This window comes from Aquarana catesbeiana, linkage group LG10 (assembly GCF_042186555.1).
Source record: "Aquarana catesbeiana isolate 2022-GZ linkage group LG10, ASM4218655v1, whole genome shotgun sequence".
Lineage (NCBI taxonomy): Eukaryota > Metazoa > Chordata > Amphibia > Anura > Ranidae > Aquarana > Aquarana catesbeiana.
In genome coordinates this window covers 168,061,913-168,085,553 of record NC_133333.1, presented here as the reverse complement: position 1 = coordinate 168,085,553, position 23,641 = coordinate 168,061,913, and the positions used below count along the sequence as shown (strand labels likewise).

Sequence of the window (23,641 nt, the reverse complement as noted above, 5' to 3'; positions counted from 1 at the left end):
AATTATTGACACTTTGGGCCCAATTTGGACATTTTCACTTAGGGGTGTGTTCACTTTTGTTGCCAGTGGTTTAGACATTAATGGCTGTGTGTTGAGTTATTTTTAGGGGACAGCAAATTTACACTGTTATACAAGCTGTTAACTCACTACTTTACATTGTAGCAAAGTGTCATTTCTTCAGTGTTGTCACATGAAAAAATATAATAAAATCCCTTCTCGGCCTTTTGGCTAAGATCAAGTGTAGTATCTGTTCTTATCAGTTGCCAGAGGAGGCGCTGTGCTGCTCCCAACGGGGAAAATCCTTTGGCGTGATGTAATCTGGATGGTCCATCTCAGCAGGGGCCAGGCTGGCGCTCCTAGGAATTTAAGGAGAATTTAATTGTACTCGGTCAAGTCTGAGCAGGCAAGAAGGGCACTCCTGGTAGGGATGGGTGCTGCACTGGTCTGGCCGAAGGGCTGGGTCATCCCGGCCTTCTGGCTAGGATTGGTGTGGTCGCTGTTCCTGTCAGCGTCCGGTGGAGGAGCTGTCACCCTGACTGAGTGGATCTGGGCGTTGCCATGCAAATCCACTGGAATGATGTGTGCCTGGAAAAGCTAGTACTGGTGAAAGGTGCGTTTGATGTCCATGGTTCTTCCTGAGAAAACCTTGAAGGGCTCACTATCTGGCAGGAACGGAGGACTGCACTGGTCCGGCTGAGGGTCGGGCCCGAAAAGAAGCCCATGGTGTATGTGCCCCTGGAGTGGCAGTTAAGGGGTGCCGTAATATCACTGTGTTTGAGGGTCACTTTGATTTATGGCACCACAGTCACTCCACCATTCACACTTTTTATTCTCACCTGCCTCCTGGGCCGGGCCTTTTGGCTGGGACCGGAGGAATTTTTTTTTTTTAAATTCCTTTATTTTCACACTGAGTAGGTACAACCAGTTACATATTCATTTATACAACAGTGTCAGAATCAAGCATATGGAATACAGAAGTAAGTTTATAACCCGAGATATCAGAAACAGCAGGGTCAGAATATCTGATTACTTAGATTAGCACCATAATCACAGTTTGTGGGGATTATACCCCAACATAACACTACTGCCTAAGAATAGGACCTTGAAGGTGCTCTGGGGTCTTAGTTGCTTGGTTCAATACTGATTTCCTTAAGTGGTAGATTGCATCACTCAGTGATAGATGATGTTTTTTCGTAAGGATGGTAAAGGTGGGGATCTAAAAGGCTATGAAGCCCAGACATGGGACCAAATGAGAAGGTATTTGATTTTAAGATTTTCTTTGTATCTGGCCCTAGAGAAACCCATGCATGAGAATGCGTTAAACAGAGACTAATATCCCCGGGGATAGGTGAGAAATATATCAGGATAAAAGGGGGAGGGATGGCAAGGAAGGGAAGGGGAACAGAAAGGGGAGTAGAAGCTGGGAGGTTAAGATATTAGAGAAGAAGAGTACAGAAAATATGAGAATATGAAATATGAGGTGAATTGACCTCCGCCTGAAGTGTGGAGCATGTTCATTCAGTTAGCTGGATTACTGGATTGCGCCATTTCCTGAAGATATGCTTCCGTGTATATAAAGTGCTGCCAGGGTCTCCAGGTTTCCCGAAAGGTCTCCTCCCTATTGTGTAGGGTAGCCGTGAGATCCTCCATATCCCTTAATTCATTTACTTTAGTAAACCACAAGGATTTCGCCGGTGGTCTCTCCGATTTCCAACACAGGGGAATGCATGCCTTTGCGGCATTCAAAAGTTGAATGGTGAGAGAGGTCTTGTATTTTTTAATGGGTCGATCTGACAGATGGAGCAGGCAGGCTGCAGGGTTCCCCTCCAGGGAAACACCTGTGAGGTGACCGAGACCGGAGGAATTTTTGATTCCTGGCCGGAGGGCCAGCCATTGTATTTCACAATGGTCACTTTTCACTCTCTCCACTTCCTTCTCCCCCACTTTCCTTTATGTTTGTCACTTTTTGTATTTTTATGTTTGTACACGGTTTTTGCACGTGTGACTGGTAGGGTGTAGGTCCTCGGGCCTGCCCTGAAAGTCTTGGGAGGGGGTGGACATGGCCTTCTGGCTTAGTTCGCCCTCTCTCATGGGGTCTCCCTTCACTCCTGGGTGGGTCTGTTTCGGCAGATCCTCCAAAGGGTGGGGTCCGTCTGGTTTTGGCCAGATGGACCAAGTAAAGTACCCCAGTCGCCGTCTGGAGCCTAACGCTCCGGGGGATCAGGGCAAGGTCCTCTGATTTTGGAGGACCTGTGTACACCCGTTGCACATTTTTGTGTTTCACTCTTTATATGTATGCACATTTTTTTTTTTTTTTTTGCCACTGGGTGAAGTTTTTGGAGTGTGTTTACACGCCATGGAAAGAAAAGATATAATATTATTTACAAAAATGTGATGGGGTGTACTCACTTTTGTGAGATACTGGATGTAGCACCCTGGAGTTTAGGCAGGGTTGCTCCTCACAAAGTTACTTGCCAGTAATAATTATCCTGGTTAATCGTTGGAGATCTATTGATTTCTCCCCAAGTTTGGCCTTGTTGCACTTTTCTCTTCTACCACTAGGTAGCCTGGTACTTGGTGGCACTAGATACGAGAAGGGCAATGCAAAGTCAGGTTATGGGTATATGGGGTATCTCAGCCAAGGAGTTTTCTTGAATCCCTTGGCCTGCTGGGAGAGCCTATATATTTGGGTGGAGTCAGGTGATCTATGTTCTGTGCCACCTGGATGGCTTTCTGGGTGGACGTGTGTTGTATTGCCCGGGCTGCTAGGCAGGAGATTGGGCCTATCCTGGGCATATCTGGCTGCTAGGCTGTCTGAGGGTAAACAATTTTAATACCCCAACTGGGTTAAAACCACTTACAAAATAGGAGTGGTTAACAGGCACATCGTGGGTAAGGCTGCATAGGAAGGGGTCACGATCAGAGGAAGCCTTCAGGAGGATGGATGAAGGCTTCCTCTGATCGTGACCCCTTCCTATGCAGCCTTACCCACGATGTGCCTGTTAACCACTCCTATTTTGTAAGTGTTTTTAACCCAGTTGGGGTATTAAAATTGTTTACCTTCTGCACTTAGAGGCGCCTTTGTTTGTTTTTCATGTCATTTTAGACCCTGCTTCAAGTCTTTTAAAGTTGCAGCCCTTTTTGCTGAAGATTACCATCCTCTCATCCCTATCCACCAACATTTCTCCTGCTCATTTTGGACTGTCGATCCTTTATAGAGACATTATTTGGACTACAACAGTCCTGTGCGCCCTAGACCACTTTTTATTTCCATAGGCTGTCTGAGGGCCTATCCAGAAGTAAGAGAGCGGCGCAGGGTTGGGACTGCAGCTTGCAGTCCAACCAGAAGTGACGTTTTTGCTGGACGGAGAACCTGTCGTGGTCGTAGGTAGAGGGGAGGCTGTCGCCAGTAGGGGACTATCCGCCTTATTACCAGGGACCAAGGGACCACAGTGAGTAACTGAAGCAAGTACCGGAGCAGCATTCACACCAAGCGGGGATGGTGAAGAATCGGGAAACTTCAGTGGGTATCAAGCCAGGGACCCAGCCATTGGAGGAGACGCTTGCAGAGCAGCCTTGAGTATCAAGCCAGGGACCGAGCATGTCAGTGGGGTATTACGTATCTTGAGTGCCAAGCTAGGGACCCAGCAGAGAAGCGGGGGTTACGCTTGTTGAGGAAGATACTGCCGTGAAGATTGAAGGAGCTCAAGGGATTTAGTGACAGTGAAACAGTGGGTCTAGTGAAAGACCGGGAGCTCAGTGGGCTGAAGAACTACAAGGAGCGATTGTAGTGAAAGAACTGTTACGCTTTGTGTTAGGAACTGTTAAAGACTGTTGCCTTAGGAGACAGCATTCCTGCACATGCAGATGTGGCATCTTGCTGACTTCCCCTGCATAGCTGTCCTCCTATTGTCTTGGATACTGCCAATTAATTTTGCAACTACCTAAGGGTGTCCTGGCCCCATCTCTCTCTCTCCCCCAAAAAGTTTGTTAAGAGAAATAAACTTTCTTTTGCATTCAAGAAGTGTCTGGCGCCCAATAACTTTAACTACTCTACACCCACCATGCCTCACAACCCACTACATACATGTCAGCTATTCCTGGCCCTGGAGGTTCTCATTAGATCAAAGGAGGCCTGGGACCTTGCTACATGTATTTCTGCCAATTCAGTTCTAAAATGTAAAAAGTACCAGTCAAATTCTGGTACTTAACACTGCTTGCATGAATATAAAAAAATACATTTAATTATTTATTAATGACCATAGAATTCAATTAGTTTGCCTTTTTATATTTGAACCAAAATCCACAAACTACTGCTATTAATGGACTGCAATGAACCATAATTATGTAGAATATATAGAATATAATAGAATAGAATATATTATGTAGAATATATAAAAGAAATAATCTAGTTACCAAGAACAACCCAAAAAAATTGATAAAACAAACACTATCACCAGCCATATCCCCTCAAAAAAATCCTTTATTGCACAAAATATAAAAGCATATAGATCAGGGGTCTCAAACTGGCGGCCCTCCAGCTGTTGCAGAACTATAGGTTCCATCATGCCTCTGCCTAACGGGAGTCATGCTTGTAACTGTCAGCCTTGCAATGCCTCATGGGTAGTTTTACAACAGCTGGAGGGCCGCCCGTTTGAGACCCCTGATATAGATGCACCGCATACTAGCACATTTATGGCAGACTTATCTTAAAACAAAACCCAGTCTTCCTTCCGGCTCACAGGCTTTGACTGTTTGGCTGCACCACAATGATGTCAGTCCCGTGCATGTGCACAGGAGTCATGGCTGTGGCACAGAACTCTGAATGGATGGCACCGTCCATTCAAATTGCAGTGCGCATGCTACAGTGACCTCACCGCTGCTTTACTCTACCTACAGGTAAGCCTTATTATAGGCTTACCAGTAGGTATCAATCAAAAATGTTCTGTTTACTACCACTTTAAAGGAGAAGTATGGCCAAAGCTCTTTTGGTTATACTTTTCCTATGGATCACAGGAGTGCACTTAGTTCTGCACTCCTGTGACCCATATATACATCACAGAGCCGGTCCAGGATCTACAGGGATCCCAACAATGTCAGGATTCGCACGGTTGCCAGCTGCCCCCACCAACTCCACAGTACGGTGCTCCAGTGAGTGCTGGAGGGGCAGAGCAGAGAGCCCACTCTGCTCACTATAGACCGAGAGCGGAGAGATCAGCGGTCTTTGATTGCTTAGTTCTCGGTGTAGAGCCAACGAGGGACTGTGGAAGCATCGAATCAATGCTGCAGCCATCTAGGGGAGTATGAATGTTTGTTTTTTTTTTTATTCCTATAGTCCTCTTTTAAAGATCCCAGAATAAGGAAAACAGAAAAAAACGGAGTGTGGCTTAAGCTTCTATGGTGGTTGCAGCTGACATAACCAACACTCTGCTTCTGAGGTTAAGCTTGATTGACCATATACAAAGTATAAGTCAGTGCACTGTCAACACTAGTCTGTCCAGTCCATAATTACCTGTGGCAAGGATAAAAACCCAAACATTAACAACAATGTGATAAAGAGTGGCTTGAAAATGGCACCTAGTATTGTTTTAAAAAATAGCTGTCCCTTTAAGAAAGTGTAAACCCTGAACCATATAAAAAATCAATTGTAAAGGTGTTGGCGCTAAACACATGCAAAATGAATGTGAACAATATTCAGAAAAAGCATATGGTGATTGAAAAAGCAAATAAAGTCAAAAGTGACAATCCCAACGCCATAAATGAAATCATCTGGTTTGATGTTCCTTCAAATTAAAGCTTCACCACAAGTGCTCATGAGGTAGATGGCAACTCACCGAAGGTGTCTGACCACTTTTTACAGTAGGTCATGTTAGGGGCAACTTTTAAATAAGTTGCTTATAGTTTATATTGCTTTGTCTAATTATTGCTTCATATAGGAATTAAGACACAGAGTCAGGTATGTCTGTATCAAAGTTCTGAGCATCCCCCAAAAAGGACTGCTCCCTTTACTTCTTTTATAGGCAGTTCCAAAAGCAGTAATCTTATCGGCATTACCAAATGAGGTTAAGGTACAAAGAGTTTCTCATCAGCGAACATGTAATGATTATTCAGCAGTTCCAAATTCCATCTAGATACAGATTGATAGAACAATTGATACGTACACAGGTAAGAAAGGAGCACAAACAATTTAAATAGAACAATTGATACGTACACAGGTAAGAAAGGAGCACAAACAATTTAAATAGAACAATTGATACGTACACAGGTAAGAAAAAACAGAAACAATTAAAGTGGAACTCTAAGTCATTATTTCAACCCTATCAATTTCCCCCTTTGACATCATCCTCTCCTTCCCCCTGGGTCCTCATGAATAAGTTCTAGTCAGTTTTTCCCCAGAGTCCTTTCCCTGACCGCGAGTTGTCAGAGGGGTAGAACCCATCCCCCTAGGTATTACCAACATCTTAAAATTCAAGAAGAGGAGTTTTATAGGAGTAGGGTAATGTCAATACACACTTATCAGTATACCCTGTCTATTCTCCTAATTTTCCTATTTATTTTCCTGTATACACATATATTCGTGATTGTAAGTGATATTAACATTAGAATAATAATTACCATTGGACTTAACAACCAGTGAAAGGTATTGGTTGCTGTAGAAGACATTCCACTAAATATATCCCACCAATGTGGTGCAGTATCCTGTTGTATCTGTGAGGAAAGATGTACTAGTCTACCTTTGTCAATAATAATTTGCTACTTTAGGATCATCTATAGCCCATTCGAAAGTTGTTGTTTCCTCTACTTCAAGTACATTAATACCAGGAGTCCATGCATATATTTGTAAAACAACAATCTTCAACAAAAAATCTGTAAGTAGATATTTCATCATGTTGTTTTCTCGGGTTGTTTCTTGCAATGTGATGCGTGTATCCAGGTAGGTTTTCCTTCCAGCTTTACTGAGGTGGCTGTGGTCAAGAGTACTTGGTAAGGACCTTCAAACCTGGGTTCCAATGTCTTTCTGGTGTGTTTCTTCACATATACATAATCCCCTGGTAGCAGAGTATGTGTACCTGTTATTGAATTAGGGTCTGGAAGAGAAGAATACACACTTTTGTGGATCTTAGTTAGACGTTGTTGTAATTGTATCACATATGCAGTCAAACTATCACATTGCAATTGCATACTCTGTGGAAAGTATAAACCCAATCTAGGTGCATTCCCAAAAAGTATCTCATATGGGGATAATCCTGTCTTTCCTGTTGGAGTGTACCTTATAGAGAACAAAGCCAAAGGCAGGCATTCTGGCCAAGGCTTGTTTAACTCTTGCATGGCTTTTTGTATTTTTAACTTTATTGTCCCATTTACTCTCTCCACTGATCCTGAACTCTGTGGGTGGTAAGGGGTGTGAAAACTTTGTTGAACCCCTAACATGGTCATCACATTCTGCATGATTTCTCCTGTAAAGTGTGTCCCCCTATCTGATTCTATGGTTTCAGGAAGACCAAACCTAGGTATTAACTCAGTGATCAGTTTCTTAGCTGTGGCTTTAGCTGTAGCCGATTTTACTGGATAACTTTCGGGCCAACCTGAGAATAAATCGATACACACGAGGACAAATTCAAAAGGGCCGCTCTTAGGCATTTGTATGTAATCAATCTGCAGTCTCTGGAAGGGGTATTGGGCCCGGACCTGGTGTTTTCGTGGGGTTTTTACTCTCTGTCCTGGGTTATTCAGGAGACAGATTTGGCAGGCTGCACAGTAGTTTCTTGCAGTGCTACTGAATCCAGGGGCGAGCCATCCTTGGTTCACAATCCTATACATGGAATTGGAACTGACGTGTGTGGGTAGGTGAACTGCCGCTGCCATTTCTGGGTACAGAGAGGCAGGCAGGCATATTTTGCCTCCTTCCCTCCATACATTGTCAAGGTCTGGTGCTGCTCCCATCCTGACCCACTTATCTTTCTCGCTCTCCCCTGCTTGCTCCTGTAATTTACTCAGCTGCTGCCATGTTGGTTCTGGGATACTCACCTCTACCACTGCTAAGGTCTCAGGGCTTCCTTCCCCTAGAGCTGCCTGTTTTGCAGTCAAATCTGCAAATGCATTTCCTTTTGCCTCAATTGTTTTTGCGCTCGTGTGTGCCGCTATCTTCATAATGGCTACTCGTTTAACCTTTTGAAGATTGTTCAGGACTCTCTTAATCCCTTCTCCATGTTTTACAGGTGTACCTGCTGCTGTCAGATAACCTCTAGCCCTCCATATGTGGCCATAATCGTGCGCTACGCCATAAGCGTAGGCAGAGTCAGTGTAAATATTCCCTTCTCGTTCTTTTAAGTATTCTAGGGCTTGTTCTAAAGCTTTTAATTCTGCTTCCTGTGCTGACATGTGGGCTGGTAAGGCCTGTGCTTCAATTACCTGCGTATCAGTCACTACAGCATACCCTGTGTGATATTTACCCTTGTCATCAGCAAACCTACTACCATCTATATACAAGGTGTGCTCAGCATTTAAAATCGGTGTATCTGTAACATGTGGGAATCCCATTGTCTCCTGTTCCATGAGCTGAAAACAATCGTGCTGATCTACTTCTTTAAACAAAAGAGTGTCAGTGTCCTCATTTCTTTTCTCACTAGTACTATTAGTACTATCATTCCCCCTTGCCAAATCTGGTGACTGAAGAGGCAAAAAGGTGGCCAAATTTAAGGTTGTACAGCGCTGAAAAGTAACATTTGGAGGTAAGAGTAAAGTACACTGTAATCTTAATTGCCTAGCCATTGAAATGTGTTTGGGCTGTACCTGAGACAAGATTGCATGTATGTCATGTGTGGTATGCACTACGACTGGATTGTCTAGAACAATCTCTGATGACTTATCTATGATAATTGACACTGCAGCTACCGCCCGTACACAAGACGGTGAACCTCTAGATATTGGATCTAATGCTGCTGAAAAGTAAGCGACTGGTCTTTGTTTTACATGTGCCTGTGTCAGAACACCTGTGGCGTGTCCAGTGATCTCAGCAATGTACAGATTAAATATCTTGGTGTAATCTGGTATACCAATAGCCGGGGCAGAAATCAACAACTTTTTCAAAGTGATAAACGACTCATAAGCTACTTCTGTAAGCACATACGGTACAATTTTCAAACAATCGTATAATGGCTGCATCAAAGCGCTAGCATGTGGTATCCACTGTCTACAATATGACACGATACCTAAAAACATACGCAATTGTTTGAAATTCCGTGGGGGTAACATTCCCTTTATCACTTGAACCCTCTCCTCAGTGAGATGTCTCGTACCCTGTGATATACAATGTCCCAAAAAGATAACTTTTTCCTGACACACTTGTAACTTTTTCTTATTAACCTTGCAACCTTTTTCTGCCAAAAATCGCAACAAATTAAGGGTGGTGGCCAAACAAGTTTCTTTGTCAGGGCAGCATAACAATAAATCATCCACATATTGTAACAATACACAGGAATCTGGTGGTACCCATTCTCCCAACACCGTTTGCAATGCTTGCGAATACAAGGTAGGTGAATGCGCCATACCCTGAGGTAGGCGTGTCCAGGTTAGTTGCCGATTTTTTATTGAAAATGCGAACCAAAGTTGGCATTCTTCAGCAAGCGGGACGGAAAAGAAAGCATTCGCTAAATCTATAACCGTAAAGTACATACTGGTTGATGGTATTTGTGACAGTAATGTATGTGGATTGGGTACTAAAGGTGTCATCGGGGCTAGTATTTTGTTGACCGCTCTAAGGTCTTGGACCATTCTATACTTAACCGGACTACCGGCTACTGATTTCTTTTTAACCGGGTACAAGGGAGTGTTTGCCGGTGATTTTACCTCTTTTAGAACTCCACTTTTTAAGAAGGATTGGACCTGCATTTCTATGGCCGTCTCTTGGGGTGCACTAAGTGGATACTGCTTTTGTTGGGGAAGCACTGCTCCTGGAATCAGCTGTAGGGTAACCGGAGGTATGGGCAAAAGTCCAACATCAGCTGGATGTTTTTCCCATAGTTCTCCTGGAAGGGACGACAAAATCTGATCTAAGTCTGAAGGAGGTGTGCCGGACAATTCCGATTCCTCCTCTAGGTATTGTATCAGGTTACACATCTCCATGTGTTCTTGATTATCCCCTATAGCTAAGGTGACAGTGCCATCTGGGTGATAGGTAATGTTAGCTCCTATTTTCTGCAAAATGTCAGCTCCTAACAAATTAGTGGGGGCTCCTCTGGATACCAGAAAGCGTGAAAGGAACATGTGGTTTCCTACTTTAACTTTCAGAGGTTTTGTAAGCGGGGCGTCGGCTAAAATGCCATCATATCCAGTTATTAGTAAAGTGTCAGGTGATTTTTGGCCAGGGAGTAGTTCAGAGTCAGAAAGTAACGAGCGTGAAGCTCCTGTATCGACTAAACAAGAGATTTTCTTATTACCAACCGTTATATTTGTCTTAAGCATTGTTGTTTTGGATTTTTCTAAAACCGGGGTGAGTCATGCTCGTGGACCATCTCCCTGCTGCCTGATATGACTATTTTTGTTGTCCCTGGGCTGGTTCCTTCTCTGATTAACTGGAGAATCAACACCTTCCTCTCCTTCATCCCTTATTCTTTTCTTACAGTTGCGTCTGATGTGACCAATCTTGTTACAGTAGTGACAGGTAAGGGGTTTGCGAAAAGAACCTCTACCTTGCTCTTGGGGACCCCCGAGTGCGTTGATAGCATGAGATTTCCTCCCTTTGGTTTCTGCTAAGTCCGCCTCTATGCCTTGCGCTTTTTGTAACAACGTCCCTCTATCTCTAGTTGCCCTCCACTCTGGTGTGCAGGCTTTCAGTCTCTCACTTATCTGTGGAATTAATCCCTCCATAAATTGTCTATTGAAGGCTCGGATTGTGACTGGCAGGGCCAAGTCCAATCCCTCATCTGCCATCATACTTTCCATAGATAAGTAAAATTCCGATACAGTCTGTCCTGGCATTTGCTTCATGGGTGATATGGACCCCCTCTCCTGTTGTTTTGCCTGACAAAAAGCTTCTAATCTAGCAATAAAAGGGGCCCTTGAGTCTATATGTCTGACATGTCCTGTCTCTAAATTGCCATCCCCATCAACTTGTCCTGCAGGTCTGTGTGGACCTATTTCTGTCATAAACTGGTTAAACAGGGTCAGAGTCATTTTGTGTCTGCATAGATCCTCCCCATCCTGCCAGGTCGCTTCATGTGTATTCATTAACTGTGTCACAAATCTACAAAAAGCAGCTGGCTTTGCTACCGGGTCTGGGGCGCTCTGTATTAATGCCATAAGGGTGTCTGCCGACCATGGTGCCCAAGTCCTTATTTGCATTCTACGAGTGACAGTAGGCGGGGCATTTGGATGGGCTGCTTGTCCAAATTCTGGATTGTTTACCTGAACAATGCGTGTATCAGTGCGTACGGGAGCTACAGTTTCTGGATGAGGTTTTTGTGCCCCACAATGCACACATTCTACTGCCCATTCTGGGTTTTGTGCTCCACAATCCTGACAAACCCATCCTCTCCCCTCAAGTACCGGATATATCTTGTGTGGTTTGCGTTCTACGTCAGTGTATGGGGGTGGGATGGCTGAGCTGGGAGCCTCGACATTTTTTGTTCTTCTATCTTTCATATCCCAACCATCACAATCTGGATTATACTTCCACCCCTCTTCTTTCGCTCTATTTGAGACCTTAATTAAGCATTGAACCTGACGCATCCATTGCTTCTCTAACACCTCTCCTTGTCTGTCCCTTTTTATTTCACTCCATACATCCGGGTCTAAGCCCGCTGCTCCTTTCACCTTAAATTTACGAAGGACATCCTTTAAGTCCTGTGCTTCGGTTTTCCCATAAATGTTCTTAATTATCTGTGGCACCGTATAGTGCGCCACAATTCCCTGACGGGGTTTTGTGTTCCTCTGGCCCATTCTAACAGTCCTGCCTAGGTAGCGTGTGGGACACTTAGTGTACAATATAATGCGGCTACAACATATACAAGAATGAATAATTACTTTATATGCTAGCCCAATAGCAAACCAGCTAAGTTACACTAGTTCCTCGTTGCCTTCCTCCTAGGGTGCTAGAATTCTAGAAACCTCTCCGGAATGAGATTTCTGAAACCGAATTACTTTATATGCTAGCCCAATAATAAATAATTACTTTATATGCTAGCCCAATAACAAACCAGAATGCGGCTACAACATATACAAAAATGCGGCTACAACATATACAAGCATTCCTTTAAGTGGCCAGGTATCCGACTAGATCTCGGGACTTTGTTGAGACCTTATTCCCTCCCCGTATCTGGGAATCCCTCTCATACACTCTTATGACCCCAAACACACTGTTAAAGCAACTCTTGAGTGGTTTAAGGGGAAACATGTAAATGTGTTGGAATGGCTCAGACCTCAATCCAATAGAAAATCTGTAGTCAGACATAAAGATTGCTGTTCGCAAGCCATCCAACTTGAAGGAGCTGGAGCAGTTTTGCAAGGAGGAATGGGCAAAAATCCCAGTGGTAAGATGTGGCAAGCTCATAGAGACTTATCCAAAGCGACTTGGAGCTGTGATAGCCGCAAAAGGTGGCTCTACAAAGTATTGACTTTAGTGGGGTGAATAGTTATGCACATTGACTTTTTCTGTTATTTTGTCCTATTTGTTGTTTGCTTCACAATAAAAAAAAAAAATCTTCAAAGTTGTGGGCATGCTCTGTAAATTAAATGATGCAAATCCTCAAACAATCCATGTTAATTCCAGGTTCTGAGGCAACAAAACACGAAAAATGCCAAGGGGAGTGAATACTTTTACAAGGCACTGTATGCATCTCTCCACTGAGTGACTCCCTCACAAAAAAAATCTATTATGGTGTAATAAGTTTTAACCCCTTCCCACTGACTGTACGCAGATATGCGTACTCGGCTTTCCGGGACTATACCGGGATGATGCCCGCAGCTGCAGGCATCATCCCGGTACCGTTGTTCACAGCAGGCGACCGGCTACCCGAGTATAACAACCGATGCGGCTAAAAGCCGCTCGGCTGTTATACCGGAGGAGCGGGAGGGGGCATCCCCCCTCCCGCCGCTCTTACCGGGCCTCCTGTGCGATCGGGAGGCCCGGTGTCCAATCGTGTGCCTTCGGCGGCTGGGGGTGGGCTGGAACAAAGCTGTGGGCGGCTTTGTTCCAGCCTTCTCGTTGTAAACGCGGAAGCGACGTCATGCCGTCACTTCCCGTTTACTCGGCTGCCAATGGCGCCGGTTTTAAAAAAAAATACAGTATTCAGAATCGCCGTTTTCGGCGATCTGAATACTTTGAAGTGCAAAGGAGGGATCGGGGGTCTTTTAGACCCCCGATCCCTCCATAAAGAGTACCTGTCACCACCTATTACTGTCACAAGGGATGTTTACATGCCTTGTGACAGCAATAAAAGTAAAAAAAAAAAAAAATTTTTTTTAAACACAATTTATAAAGTAAAAAAATAAATAAAATAAAAAAAAAAAAAATTTTTTTTAAAGTGCCCCCGTCCCCGCGAGCTCGCGCAACGAAGAAAACGCATACGGAAGTCGCGCCCGTATATGTAGACGGTGTTCAACTCACACATGTGAGGTATCGCCACGATCGTCAGAGTGAGAGCAATAATTCTAGCCCTAGACCTCCTCTGTAACTCTAACCTAGTAACCGTAAAAAAAAATTTAAAGGGTCGCCTATGGAAATTCATAGGTACGGTAGTTTGTCGCCATTCCACGAGTGCGTGCAATTATAAAGGGTGACATGTTTGGTATCTATTTACTCGGCGTAACATCATCTTTCACATTATACAAAAAATTGGGGTAACTTTACTGTTTGGATTTTTTAAAATTCATGAAAGTGTCCCTTTTCCAAAAATTTGCGTTTAAAACACCGCTGCACAAATACCGTGTGATATAAACTATTGCAACAATCTCCATTTTATTCTCTAGATTCTCTGCTAAAAAATATATATATATAATGTTTGGGAACTCTAAGTAATTTTCTAGCAAAAAATACAGATTTTAACTTGTAAACACCAAATTTCAAAAATAGTCTTAGTCATGAAAGTGTTAATAAAAAATGTTTGAAAAAGTAACAAAAGATTTTGTACTCACATGTAACTGTGCTATACCCAGCTCTAAGGTGTCTACGGCATGTGCAGGTGGATATATCGGAATCGCGGTGGTGTGCGGTCCACGCCTCGTTCTGTATATACCAAAAGGATGTCACTTAGAGGACCCGGAAGTGACGAGTGCGCGCTTATACGTACGTTTCACCGTACTAGCGTCATCAGGAAGTGACAAATTCCCATTTCCTGTTTGCTTTTATAAAGCACAAAGTGGTGTATTTGAAAAATTTGCAACGAACAATGATGGCTATAAATTCTTAAAAATAAAACTAGTTTAAAAAGACATAGATATCAAATACAACATCCCCCATCACAAACCTGGTTTCCTAGATTGAGTACACCATGTGTGGACAAAACACTCTTTGGCTCCCTTTAGTGGGGGAATTAAAATGCCATATGTTGGATTTCGAAGTAGTAATGGTGGTGGTATTACGGTAAAATAGCAAAAAAAAGTTTTAAAAAAACGAAAAAATAGTCATTTATGAAAAGGAAGGGAATTAAGGTGGGATCTAACCCCATTTAACCACATAGGGTAATGCTACCTGTGACGAACCAAAAAGGAGGAAATTTAGAGATGAGATTTGTTGTACATGATAGGCCCATTACATAATGGCAAATATATGACATATCCATGAGGCCCTAACTTATTTAATAATCTGTAATAGTGCATTTGAGATCTATATATAAGTTTAGGCCCCAGGGATATAGAGACTAGAGCCTATATATCCACCAGGTCTCCATTTGGGAGACTTCCTTAGTCATATTTTGACCCCTCCAATAGGGATGGACTTTGTCTATCCGCCAAAATCTAAGTAAAGAGGGATCTCTGTTATGCACTAATCTGAAGTGGTTGGAGACCATGTGCTTTTTAAACCCTTTTTTGATGTTCTCTATGTGTTCTCCGACCCTTTTGGCCAAGGTCCTGGTAGTTTGACCTATATATTGAAGATTGCAAGGACACATGAAGATATGTGACATATCTACTGTCACAAGTAATGAGTTTAATATCATACTCCCTACCTGTAACCACAGAAGAAATTGTATCTGTTTTCCTGGTTCTGTCTCTCACTGTTTTATGTGCCTTGCACCTTCTGCATTTATAAAACCTGTGGGGTCTAAAAAAGTGAGTTTTTTTTTTTCTGGGGGGGGGGAATGGGTGACATTTTTGGCCAACATTACCCTAAGTCCCGTTGCTCTTCTGTAAATAAATTTAGCTTTTGGTGGAAGACTTTTTTTCAAAGTGTGATCTCTCCGTAATATAGGCCACCTTTTTCCTGATGGCTTGTTCTACTTCCCTATATTGTGAATAAAAATACTGTAACAAATGCAAGAATAAACTGATCTCCTCCTTGACCCCTAGATTTTGGTACCAATAGGGTTTTCCTATCCATCTGTCCCACCTGTTCCCTAGTATTAAGCAGTTGTTGTTGTTTGCTATAACCTTTTTCTAGGAACCTATGAACTTGTCTGTTTGGGCTTGATAATCTTCTCTCTTTTTTACAATTCCGTTTTATCCTTAGAAACTGTCCTTTTGGTATTGCTCTTACCCAGTTGGTCTGGTGGAAACTTTGGGTTGAGATATACCCATTGCGATTGGTTTCTTTGAAATAAGTGTGAGTCCCCAGGGAGTTCCCTGACTATATTTCTAAATCCAGAAAATGTATGAGCGACTTATGCCAAGAGCTGGTGAATTTGATGCTATACTTGTTCGCATTCATATAGGTCAGAAACGTTTCTAGTCCCTCCTGTGAACCCTCCCAGATGATAAATATATCATCTATATACCTTGTGTACATTTTAAGTTGTGGCCACTGATTAGAAAAGATTTTTTCCTCCTCCCACTTGTGCAAAAAGATATTGGCGATGCTGAGGGCATATCTAGCCCCCATCGCCACACCTTTTAATTTGGTTGAAAAACTCCCCTAAATGCCATTTGAAGAGTTTGCACCAAAAAATTTATTTGTGTAGTCATCAGTGTTGAATATTTATTAAGAGCCCATAGGGTGGCATCCAAAGCATGCTGTTTAATATTGGTGTAGAGGGATTCCACAGCTACTGTAGCCAGCAATGTGTGTTCCCCTACCTCTACATCCTGTATTACATTGAGTTGCCTACTGTATTTTAGATAAGCTTTACCTTGTGTGGAAACCGGCTGCAAAACAGTATCTATATATTCCCCTAGTCTGGAATAGCGAGAACCTATCCCACTGACTATGGGCCTACCTGGTGGGGTGTTCTTATTTTTGTGAATCTTTGTGACCTGATAAATCACTGGGATTTTGGGAACCCCCGATAATTTTTTTTGTAAGTGGTTGGGTCCTGGAGAATTCTCTGCATTTCTGCAGTGACTGCCTCTTGAGTAAGGATCAGCAACCCCCCCCCCTTTATCCACGGTTCTAATCATCATCCCCTTATTTTGTTCTATTTGTTTAATAGCCTCCCTAATTTGTTTCGTATTTCTTTTATTTTTGAATTTGATATCTTGAATGTTCTCCTGTACCATATGTTTAAAAACTTCAATAAAGTAGTGGGAAGAATCTTTGGGGTTAAAAGCTGATTTATTTTGTAGTCCTGTATGAGAGTAAGTAGATTGATTAGCTGTATCAGTTCTACTTGGATGCTCCTCAAAGAACCTTTTTACATTAATCTTCCTAGCAAATTTTTCCAAATCAATATAAGTTTCAAACTTGTCCTGGAATTTAACAGGGGCAAATTTTCAAACCTTTGCTTAAAATGAAGAGCTCTTCCTTAGAGAAAGAGATCTCAGTGAGGTTGAATATGCCTTTCATTAGGTCTCTCTTTTTCTTTTTTGTCTACCCACTCTGCATCCCCTCCTCCGTTTCCTCCTTGAGGGTGGGTAGCAGGTTTGGGGTAAGCATGTTTCCCCCTCCAATTGGGTTGTTGATGACCCCCCTTTGTTGGTAATCCATGAGGCAATTTTGAATGGTTCCCTCTATTCCCTCCATTCCCCCCTTTTGAGTGATAAGGTGTATTATAAGGTCTCTCTTCCCCTCCCCCTACCTCTAGGGTTTCCCCTAAAGTTCCCCCTGGGTGGTCTAAACGGTAATTGGTTCCCATACCTGGTGTGGGCGGGGTCATAGGTGACTGGTCCCTAAGGGGGGCATAATAATTATGAACTGGTACACTATAGTGGGGTTCTTGGTGAAATGTCACCCCAAAATGGAGGATCCTCCCCCTCCTAATAAGATGGGTGTATGGGAGTAACCCCCTTTGGATGGTTTCTTGATTTTTTTTTTTTTTTACCCTGGGGTTTGGATGGGCCGCCCACCCCCATTGCTGGTTTAGATTGAGTCTGGAGGTTACCCTCCACATACACTGATCCAGGATCCAACCACTTACAAAAAATTACCAGGGGTCCCACTATTAAGTTAAAATCTGCACTTAGTCAATTGATTGACAAAGGGTCCAAGATAGGAATATTGAACAAAAATGAGGCCAAATACCTCCTTCCAAAAGTTCCCAAAATTCCAATGATTTATCAGGTCCCAAATATTCACAAAAATAAGAACATACCACCAGGTAGGCCCATAGTCAGTGGGATAGGTTCCCCCTATTCCAGACTAGGGCAATACATAGATACTTTCTTGCAGCCGGTTAACACAAGGTAAAGCTTATGTAAAAGACAGTAGGCAACTCATCAATGCAATAAAGGATGTAGAGGTAGGGGAACACACATTGCTGGCTACAGTAGATGTGGAATCCCTCTACACCAATATTAAACAGCATGCTTTGGCTGCCACCCTGGCTCTTAATAAATATTCAACACTGACCACTACACAAATAAATAATTTGGTGGAAACTCTTCAAATGATGAATAACTATTTTTGGTATTCAGGGGAGTTTTTTTAACCAAATTAAAGGTGCGCCAATGGGGGCTAGATATGCCCCCAGCATCACCAATATCTTTTTGAACAAGTGGGAGGAGGAAAAAATCTTTTCTAATCAGTGGCCACAACTTAAAACATGCACAAGGTATATAGATGATATATTTATCATCTGGGAGGGTTCACAAGAGGGACTCAAAGAGTTTCTGACCTATATGAATGCGAACAAGTATAGCTTCAAATTCACCAGTTCTTGGCATAAGTCGTTCATACATTTTCTGGATGTAGAAATATAGAAATCAGGGAACTCCCTGGGGAGTCACACATTTCAAAGAAACCGATCGCAATGGGTACATCTCGGCCCGAAGTTGCCACCACCCCAATTGGGTAAGCAATACCAAAAGGACAGTTTTTAAGAATAAAATTGATTGTAAAAAGATTATCAAGCCCAAACAGAAATGTTGATAGGTTCCTAGAAAAAGGTTATAGCAAACAACTGCTTAATACCAGGACTGGACTGGGACAAAAATTTGGCCCTGGTCTTCATCCAGACCAGCCCACTTTAATTTTGCAAACGGGCACATAAACAGTATCCTGTACACTTGCGCAAGCGTGACATCATCACGGTCCAACTGTCCACACAGCAGGAGCACGCAAACCCAGAAGGAAGACCGGGTGAAGGGGAAAGCCCCCGGCAGCAGTGACAGCACGCTACTGGAGGGCTTCACTTCTCTGGATAGTGTGATACCACTTCCTTCCACCTTTCACAAGTGGGATCCCACTACCCAGAGTTTTTTTTTTTCTTGCACTGGGACACTTTACTCTTACTGCTTTGATTGCATGTTTTGCACAGTTTTTTTCTGCACATTCGAAGAGACTAATTTGTACATTTTTTTTTTTTTTTTTTTGCACTTTAGCATGGTTTATATATGAATTTTTTGCTGAAAATATTTTTATGCACTTATTTTTTGCACATTTCAATATCAAATTGAAACTTTTGATGAACTTTTAGCTACGATGGATTTTGCATATTGTTCGCACCAAATGGATTTTTGATGTTATTTTGATGTCATTTTAGTCAGCGCCACATGCTTTGCTATATATTCAATGGTTCTGCATTATGTGGCTGTGCCAGGCTGGCCGGTTACCTGGACGAGTTCCTCAGGGCTCAAAATTTCAAGTCTTGAGCTACTAGCCAGGCCTCAAGGGTTACTCGCCACCAGTTGCCCCACTCAACCCCTACCCTGCCCTGCCCTGCCCCTAATTCCACCCCTAAACAGGCTCTCATAAATTATCTCATGAAATGACACTTAAATGTTTTATGCAGAATTAAGTTCCAAAAATAAATATTAACAACAACTTTATCAGTGCCCCTCAGCACAGCCTCACCTGTGCCCATCAATGCAGCCTTGTCAGTGCCCATCAATGCAGCGTGACCTGCGCCCACCATTGCAGCCTCAATGTGTCCACCGTTGCAGCCTCACTGTGCTCACCATTGCAGCCTCGCTGTGCCCACCATTGCAGCCTCGCTGTGTCCACCATTGCAGCCTCGCTGTGTCCACCATTGCAGCCTCGCTGTGTCCACCATTGCAGCCTCGCTGTGTCCACCATTGCAGCCTCGCTGTGTCCACCATTGCAGCCTCGCTGTGTCCACCATTGCAGCCTCGCTGTGTCCACCATTGCAGCCTCGCTGTGTCCACCATTGCAGCCTCGCTGTGTCCACCATTGCAGCCTCGCTGTGTCCACCATTGCAGCCTCGCTGTGTCCACCATTGCAGCCTCGCTGTGTCCACCATTGCAGCCTCGCTGTGTCCACCATTGCAGCCTCGCTGTGTCCACCATTGCAGCCTCGCTGTGCCCACCATTGCAGCCTCGCTGTGCCCACCATTGCAGCCTCATTGTGTCCATCATTGCGGCCTCACCTGGGCAGAGGAAGAGAGAGGGCGGCTGGATCATTACTGGGGGAAGAGGAGAGCCACGGGATCACAGAGCAGTATAGCATGCCAGAACAGCTTACATTACAATTGACTCTGCTCTGCTCGCCGTCATACAAAGACCCGCCTTCTTCTGACCCCACGCCTGTAATCGACAGAACACATCCCAGCATTGGACCCACGTTCTGTCTATCACAGGCGTGGGGCCAGGAGGCTGTGTATGATGGCGAGCAGAGCGGAGTCAATTGTAATGTAACCTGTAGTGCAAAATTAAAACAAATATATCGTGCTGTCTCTTTAAATGTTAAACTAGCAGCCAGCACAGCAAAAGATCAGTTTTCAAAGTGAAAAACAGATAAATAGAAGTGCAGCATTAATGTGCTGTCTTTACAATGAACTAAGACAGAGTATTTAAACACGGTGCATATTATAAATGAACACCTTGAAAGAATTAATATACTTTAAGTGTATACAAAAATAAATGTATACTATATCAAAAATTGAATGAAACAGTGCTCATATAGACTGTTGAGAAAAACATGAGAAAACCTAATAATCAATATAGGTATTTGAGTAAATGTGACTATAATGTGTAAAAAAAACACTAAGGTGAAAAGTAAAAAATAGTAAATAAAGCAAAAGTCCAAAAAGTTAAATAATTCAAAGTCCATGAGTGAATGAACATAGTAACATGGTGACTTGAAATATAAATTTGTGTAGACAAGATTTGTCAGTAGACGATCCACCACCAATAAGTATGAGGCTTACCAGAGGGAGTGAACTCAAAAAGGCCTACGCCTAATGAGTCAATCAAGCTTGTGGTGTAATACATCAAGGGAGAACCAGCAACCACACACGCCATCTCCGGTTGAGGATATATGCTTCTGTGGTCCTTCACAGCAATGCTTCCAATGAATAACCCTCAAAGGTGATGCTGTGGGCTGGATAAATTATCTCTCCCGTGTAGTGTTATTTATGGGAAGAAAAGGAGAGAGGCCACATAGTGTAATTCCATCTCAGTAAAAAGGTATTTATTATATAAAAAAGGAACACTCACATTTGTGAAGATAAAAAAGTGCTTGTTATAAAATATGGATTGTGACGCAGTGGCATCAGCAGAGCCCGTCCCGACACGTTTTGTCTGATAAGACGTCATCTGGGGTGATTGTCCACTGCAGCCACTGCCTTTTTATACAGTAAAACTTACCCCATAATGAGACACAGTATCCTGGTAATTTAATGTATTAGTACTTGCTTCCAGTCGTAACAAAGATGGTGTGGAAGCATGCGATTCAAGCCTCGTTCTGAAATGTAATAACCTCAGATGTGTGGCTCAAGCCTCGTTCTGAGGGGAAATACCCTCGGAAAGTGGCGGAAATAATGTCACCGCGTATATAGAGATTGCAAAATGGCATTGGATGAAGCTCACTAGTATTCAAAATTATATATGGCCACTTCTGGTCCTAGCCAAAATGGAGTGGAACTATGCAATCCAAGCCTTGCTCCGGAATGCAATGGATTCAAGGGAAATGTATTCAAGCCTCATTCTGAGAGAAAATGTCCTCAGAAAGCAGCGGAGATGACGTCACCGCATGTATTGGAATCGAGAAGCTAAACTAGACATAGCATCGAGCCAAACCTCACAGTCAAATACCGGAAACAAGGCTCTAGACTCGTTCTAGAACTTGACATGGTCTATAATGAAAATAAATGGTGCCCTGTATGTAATCAGAGTCAGCGCCGGTCCACAATAATACAACATCAAAAACCCCGAAAAAACGTATATGCAAACTTGAGAATAGAACTACAAACCCAGGATCAGTGACATTGACCTGTGTGTTTAGTGATTGCCAAATGTGAGCCTGATATCGAAAAATGTGAATGTAAATTTTAACTGTAATTCACTGTAAACCAAAGAGCCGACATTCAATCAGGGGCTAACAATAAACGAAAATTGAATAAATGAATATACCAATTATAACAGAAAATGGATAAACAAAATAAAAATTCAAATTAAATAAATCCAACATCCTCATTTGAAACTCATACAGTTATGATATAAAAATCAAACAGGCCATATGAATATGTAGTACACATAGAAGTCCAAAGAAATTAGAAACCACTAATTCTCCTAGGCTTTATTAAGAAAGGCATTAATGTCTCACTCTACATTCATTCCTAGTGGGGAGTGGGACTGTAACTCCTATATCCAGTACGTTTCAAGACGGGAAACACCCCTTGTCATGGCTTCACCTCTCCAAGGAGGGATATACAGTATCTATCGATAATGAGAAACTCTGTACCTTTTAGGGTCACAATTATGGTGTTCTCTATAATGCCTAGGTACACCATGTTTAGTATCACCATTCTTTATTTTGGCAATATGTTCACTTACTCTAATCATAAATGTTTGAATAGTTCGACCCACATATTGTTTGCCACAAGGGAACGTTATCGTATAGACAACATGTCTGGTGGCACATGTGCAAAATTCTTTTATCGACTATACATGGTTAGATTTGAACTCCAGGGATTTACATCGACTTCGTGTGTTGTGTACACACACAACGCACTCCTTACAGGGGTAATAACCCACTAAATTGTGTAAAAATGAGGGACGGAGAGGTGAATTGATAATGTTGGGAGCAATTTTGCTTTGTAAAGAAGGGACTCCCCTAAAAGTGACCTTTTGTAAGCTGTAACAGCGGGCTATCCCGCTCTGTGATCCCATGGCTCTCCTCTTCCTCCATGGCAGCCCAGCTCTGAGTCCTTTTGTCACAGAAACCGGCCCACTAAGCCATGGGCCCACCTGGAAACACCCGGTAGTCCTGATGGCCAGTACATCCCTGCTTAATACTAGGGAACAGGTGAGACAGATGGGTAGAAACACCCTATTGGTACCAAAATCTAGGGATCAAGGAGGAATGAATGAATGAATGAATGATTTGTAAAGCGCTGCAAATGCGAACTGAATCGCCTCAAGGCGCTATATGCATTCTCTGTTGTCAGCTTATCAGTTTAATCTTGCATTTGTTACAGGATTTAATTCACAGTATAGGGAAGTAGAACAAGACATCCGGAAACGGTGGCCTATATTATTGGGAAATCACACTTTGAAAAAAATTCTTCTACCAAAACTTAAATTTATTTACAGAAGATCACCGGGACTTAGGGTGATGTTGGCCAAACGTCACCCATCCCCCCCCAAAAAACCCTCACTTTTTTAGACCCCACAGGTTTTTATAAATGCAGAAGGTACAATACATGTAAAACAGTGAGAGACAGAACCAGGAAAACAGACAAATTTCCTTTGGTCACAGGTAGGAGTATGATATTAAACAACTACTTACCGGTGACAGTAGGTATGTCACATATCTTCTCATGTGTCCTTGCAATCTTCAATGTATAGGTTGAACTACCAGGACCTTGGCCAAAAGGGTTGGAGAACACATAGATAACCTCCAAAAAAGGGTTTAAAAAGTACAGTGTCTCCAACCACTTCAGATTAGTGCATAACAGAGATCCCTCTTTACTTAGATTTTGGGGGATAGACAATGTCCATCCCTTTTGGAGGGGTCAAGATATGACTAATGCCCCGTACACACGGTCGGACTTTGTTCGGACATTCCGACAACAAAATCCTAGGATTTTTTCCGACGGATGTTGGCTCAAACTTGTCTTGCATACACACGGTCACACAAAGTTGTCGGAAAATC

General features: G+C 42.9%; 1 pseudogene; it reads left to right on the top strand.

Annotated features, from left to right (window-relative positions):
- The first annotated feature begins 208 nt into the window (after positions 1 to 208).
- On the top strand, positions 209 to 305 carry LOC141111589 (U2 spliceosomal RNA; annotated as a pseudogene).
- The last annotated feature ends 23,336 nt before the right edge of the window (positions 306 to 23,641 follow it).